Source organism: Tasmannia lanceolata, unplaced genomic scaffold (genome assembly GCF_043159265.1).
Source record: "Tasmannia lanceolata isolate RefF3 unplaced genomic scaffold, GAP_Taslan_0.1 ptg000013l, whole genome shotgun sequence".
Lineage (NCBI taxonomy): Eukaryota > Viridiplantae > Streptophyta > Magnoliopsida > Canellales > Winteraceae > Tasmannia > Tasmannia lanceolata.
The window spans coordinates 14,652,436-14,658,546 of record NW_027518690.1 but is presented as its reverse complement, the minus strand read 5'-3'; the positions used below and the strand labels follow the sequence as shown (position 1 = coordinate 14,658,546).

General features: G+C 39.8%; 1 long non-coding RNA gene across 1 annotated transcript; it reads right to left on the bottom strand.

The window, feature by feature from the left end:
- Positions 1 to 1,962: 1,962 nt before the first annotated feature.
- Positions 1,963 to 4,344, bottom strand: LOC143890832 (uncharacterized). The gene is made up of 3 exons (XR_013255262.1): positions 4,041 to 4,344; positions 3,604 to 3,750; positions 1,963 to 2,946 (listed from the first exon to the last, which is right to left on the bottom strand). It is a non-coding gene; the product is annotated as an uncharacterized LOC143890832 (long non-coding RNA).
- Between the last annotated feature and the right edge of the window lie 1,767 nt (positions 4,345 to 6,111).

The following is a 6,111-nucleotide window of genomic DNA, read 5'->3' as shown; positions in this document are numbered from 1 at the left end:
CTAGCTTAAAATACAGTGGGGGCAAACATTGTTTGGGTGATCCAAACCATTCATTTGAATGATCTTCACATAGATAGGGTGTCCACAAAAAATCAGATCCATAGGATCATCCCAACCCTACGATTTGTGGAGGTAAAATGGACGTGTATAAACCTTCACAAATCAGTCCATTTTTTGCCTCCATAGTTTGAATGGTATCCAAACAATATGGGCCCCCACTATATTTTAAGCTAGTGTGTAGGTAACTTACCTACACAAGTGTGTAGGAAATGTTCTCTCTTAGGTTGTATATAATTTTTCAAATGTTAACTATATAAAATCTCCATTGGATTAGCGATAATTTTTATAAAATTACTAGCCAAACAACACTTATTCTATTTTTAGGAAATTTAAAAAGAGTGTCATCCAAATAGTGAACTTAGATTTCCATTCAGATATCACCCCAAAAGCATAAACTATTTAACTATAAATATATTTCAGTTGAAATCTATTTCAGGTGATTTCCATCGATTTACGTCTGCAATCCAATCAAATTACTTCCAGAGGGGTATCCAAAGAGACCCCATACATCTCATCTCACACGCATACGGTCTTATCATTAATCAAGGACATTCGCATGTTAGACGTAACCTCTTATTAAACTTGACCCTAAATTCACCCTCATTGGATAATCTTATCTATTTTCAAAGCACTTTAGTTCATTGAATGTGAACCATTATTTGTGATTTTGACCATCTACTTGCAAGATATTGATCGGATGGCTAGGATCGTTTGTTCTGAACAATTTTAGACCCTGGCCGATCTAATGTGCAACCTAAAACATGTAAAATCTAGACAGATGATCATATATGGTCCAAATTCTACCACAGGCGAGGTTGCAACTGTGGCTGGCTTGGGTCAAGTTGAGGCCAACCGTAAACCAACATGAGATAGCATTCCCTCAACACTCACGCGACCCAACCCAAGCCTTGGGTCGAGGATGGTCAACCCTAACCCAACCCACCTCTCTCAACCCTAACCCAATTTTACCAAATCTGGTTGGGTTGAGTCAAGTTGGTAAGAAAATACAAGAAAAAAAAAAAAAACATAACCCTAAGCTTTTGAAAATTACGATAAAATTAGAGGATGGGTTCGGGTTGGTTTGGGGTAGAGGCTTTGGGCAACCCAACCTCAAACTAAATCGGGCCAACCCAACCCAACCTGAGCCAAAATCGTGTTGAACCCGGCTGACACAGGTTGCACCCCAAACCACAAGTTCATTCCTCCTCCACTGGTTCAGAAGTCTTTATTATTTGCATGTCATGGCTGTTACTAATAAAAAGATATTCATTGATGATTTTTCGTGATTTATAAGAAAATTTTCATAATTATTTCATGTGATGTGTTTGCTTTCTAATGTTTCAAAACATTCAATTTTCTCGCTATCCTTTTCAGTCTTTCTAGTTAGTTTTGAACTTATATTAATTCACTATTTTTACGTCGTTGCCAAAAACTCCATGTTGTCATAAGAGCCATTACAGGAACCCTTTGAATTGATTTCAGTAATCACATGGGTTGACTGTTGAATTATACAAGAATCAAATGAAGCACCATTTACCACACAAATATGCAGGACAAAAGCTAAGGAGAAAGCAACCATGAGATGATCAGGAACATTGATCTGGTGAACAGAGACAACCCAAAAATAGTGAGATCTGGATGATCTTGACCCTAGGATCCACATAGAGTGAGATCCCCATAATTTTTTGCCCATGAAATGTGGATTAATTTACTTATTTTCATGTTACATAAAGGCCAACCATGAAATTTTTTCCATGAAAACTTAGTTTATAATGTGGTGACAGAGGGGTAAGGAGGGCAAGACATGGAGGAGCGACACCTAAGAGGACCTCAATGGGAGAGGGTGATAGAGTACGCAGCGGCCACAAGACCAATAACGCAAACAGAAAGTAAAAGAAGAAATAAAGCCACAAACAAGAACAAAGAGACTTTACTTGGTCCGGCAATGTGCCTACTCCACGGGGAAGCAACGGAGACTTCTTCTCTAATCAGAGAGAAAATTACAGAGTACACACCCTCTCAAATAGAAAACAACCCAAGAACTACCCTTTACAAGAGAAGAACCCACCCCTTTGAAAAGAAAATTGTTCTCTCTCTCTCACGTAGATTTCTCTAACTTTCTCTATCTCTAAAAGTACAAGATAAAGAAGATATTTTAGAGTTTTTGTGTATGTGGGTATTTTAGCCAAAAGAAACCAGGAATCACATATTCCCACGTTCACACGGTTTGCAAACCCGTAAAGGGATAGGGATAGAGGAGTCGGTGGAGAGTTTGGTTTCCAATAGGAAACCAACTCCTAAATAATAGCCGTACTCAACATTCTCCCGCTTGAAGACTAGTTTCTTCTACAGTGCGAAAAACGCTTCCACTGAATCACTGCCCAACGTCACCATTCATCAAGTGACAACAAGCACGAGAGAAGTTCTGCACCACACAAACTTTATTCTAACGACGGGTTTCGTCAATATATAAGCAACATTATCATTCGTGTGAATCTTTTGCAATGAGACGTTTCCATCTTGCACAACATAACGAACAAATTGATACTGAACATCAATGTGCTTGGTACGAGCATGATAAACAGGATTTCTTGCGAAATGCAATGCACTCTGACTGTCACAATGAACTATCACCTTCTTTAACTTGACCTTAAGATCTTCAAGTAACCTCCTCAGCCATATAGCTTCTTTACATGCATGCATAGCTGCCATATATAATATATTATGCTTTTGTCCTAGACAATGCAACTATAGACTGCAACCTCGACATCCAACCAATCGCGCCATTTGCTAAAGAAAACACGTAACCTGTAGTCGACCTTCTTCTATCAATGTCCCCTAAAGAAAACACGTAACCTGTAGTCGACCTTCTTCTATCAATGTCCCCTGCATAATCAGCATCCACATAACCAATCAATTCTAAATTTTGGCCACTATAGCAAATAGAAGCCTCAGAAGTAGGGTTGCAACTCGGGTCGGGCGGGTCGGGTTTTCTAAAACCTTACCCTACCTGAGAAACTATCTTGGGTCGAGTCAGGTCGGGTTTTTTTTTTTGGAAAACCCGGGATTCTTAAACCCGGCCCTACCCGAGGTAGTTTCTCGGATCGGGCCGGGTTTTTTCCCATCATCGCCTTTTTTCCCATGGCAATGCAAATATCAGTAGCCTATATAAATACAAACAGGCAATTTAATGAGAAAAAGAGAGAGTATTGCATGCTTCAAACATGCAATTTTTTGAAATCTGCCATCTTCTTGTTATCAGTTGATCTATTAAATTACAATGTATCGTTACTCAAATTGTATCAGAGTCCAAATAACATGCATATCTAGGGTTGCAACTCAGTAACCTATATAAACACATGGCAATGCAAATATCAGTAGCCTATATAAATACATGGCAATGCAAATATCAGTAGCCTATATAAATAGTAATACTACATAACTTATACAAAGATTTGGGCAAAACAATGGAGGTTATTGATCAATTATCTCTACTTTAAGGCCACTGGAAATCCAACAAATTTATTCAATCTCCCTTATTACCTTCTTTTGCCTCGGATCTCCCAGCTTATTTGGGAAGGAAAATCCACTTTTATCAAGCTAGGCATGAGTAGGCCAGAGATTTCTCCTCAATAAGCTCATTTGCCATGGCATCCATCTTTGCCCTCGACAAGCTATCGATTTTGACACCTGCAATTGAAATAAAATTACGCACAGAGAGGACATAAATATTCACATATGGACTAAAAATATTAATGATCGAAAAAAAAAACAGGGAGAGAGAAAAGCTGCAAATCGAAAAGTTTAATGGACTCAAAACAAAGCTGCAAATCAAAATCAGAAAACTACCCAGAAAACAAAAGACCCAGTAATAAAAAAATCCACTTAGGGTTTTGGATTTAATGATGATAAGATCATTCAAAGGACAAAAATAAAGCTATGAGAATCAATGAAAGCGGGGAAAGAGAAAAGAAGAATACCTGAAAGAGAGATAAAAAGAAAGAGAAGATTTTGTCGATTTTCGAATACAGAGTGAAAACGATAGAAATTGAAAGGTAACATTTCGTCTCACGAGCATTGGATTTTTCGCCTTTAAAAGTAAAGAGAATGAACAGAATTTAAGCGATTTGGTGCGTACGAACATGGTGGGGTTTGCCGTCGGCGGAGGTTTTCTTGGATGGGCGGAGGTTTTCTTCCTCTAGGGTTTACGGCAAACATACGAAAGAGATGAGGACCCTATTTGCATCGAAAACTCGAAAACTAGGGCTGCAACTCGAGCCGGGTTTTACCCGACCCGCATCGACCCGACCCGAAAATAGCCTGGGTTGGGTTCAGGTTTCATGGGTTTCGGGTCGAGCCGGGTTGAGCATTCAAAAGCCCGCATGAATCTCGGGTCGAGCTGGGTTTGAAGGGGCCCGACCCGACCCGACTCGAGTTACATAAGTTATAGTATGTACATTTTTTTCTATTGTTAGTTAAAAGTTAAAAGTGAAAACCCACGCACCCACTGCTATTGTATGTGAGTGTAATTTCTGCTTTTATGAGTTGAGTTGATTCAAGTGTTTGATTCAGCATTGTTTGATTGTAATTACAACATTGTTTGATTACAGCATTGTTTGATTCAAGTGTAATGTGAGTGTAATTACATCATTGTTTGATTCAAGTGTAATGTGAGTGTAATTTCTACTTCTATGAGTTGAGTTGCCTTGCCAAACAAGAATTTTCCTTAAATAATTGCGTCAACGTGAAAAAACCCGACCCGACCCGACTCGACCCGAGATTTATCATGGGTAGTGCAGGGTTTGGGAATCGTGGGTTTTCCGAAAAAAAACCCGACCCGAGATATTTCTCGGGTAGGGTTAGGTTCTCCAAAGCCCGACCCGCCCGACCCGAGTTGCAGCCCTATCGAAAACCCTACTTGCATCGAAAAGTCGAAAACCCTATTTGCAAAGTTATTCGTTAAGTGGAGGGCCCATGTTTCAGCGCTCACTCTTTTTTCTCCTTTATTTAACTTATAATATAATAAAAAAAGGGGAGTTATAAATCGACTCCCCAAATTGATAAATCGACTCCCCATGTGTCTTTCTCTCTCCTCTAGGTTAGAGAGAGAAAGACACATGAGGAGAGAGAAAGACACATGGAGAGTCGATTTATCCATCTGGGGAGTCGATTTATCACTGCCCTAAAAAAAATCAAAAGTGCAAAAGAATTTCGGGTAAGAATTCGGGTTGGGCTTTTCACATTTAAAATCGGCCCGACCCGAGAATCAACTGGGTTTTGGAATGTGAAACCCGGCCCTACCCTTTACCTGAGATCTATAAACTTGGCCCTGCCCTTTTTCGGGTCGGGTTGACGCGGGCCGGGTTTTAAGTTGCAACCCTACTCAGAAGCACCCTTCAAGTAGCGAAGGATCCTCTTCACAGCAGTTCAATGATCTCTCCCCGGATTTACCATATACCACTTCGGTGCCAGGACACTGCTTGGAAGATAATTTGCAACCAACAGGAATTGGAGTACTCAATGGTTTGGCGTTCTGCATGTTGAAGCGGCACAAAACCCTTTCAATATAACTCTTCTGAGTTATCTAGAGTTTCCTGTTCTTTCTGTCTCTAAGTACTTTCATACCAAGTATCTGATTTACTGCCCCCAAGTCCTTCATATCAAACTCCCTGGCTAACTGAGCTTTCAACGTTGAAACATTAGCTTTACTGGTTCCTACAACTAACATGTCATCGACATAAAGTAACAAGATAATGAAACCACCACTATCCAACATACGAATATAAGCACAATGATCAGCTTCACATCTAACAAATCCTAAGCTCAAAATAAAGAAGTCAAATCGCTTATAGCAACACCTTGGCACTTGTTTTAAATCGTAAAGCGATTTGGTCAGCCGGCAAACCAGATTCTTCCTACTTTCTTCAAAGCCACTAACCTGGCTTTGTATCTCTCGATGTTCCAATCAGCATCTTTCTTTAACTTATACACCCATCTGCAACCTATAGCCTTCCTCCGCTTTGGAAGTTTAACTGACTCCCAAGTCTAGTT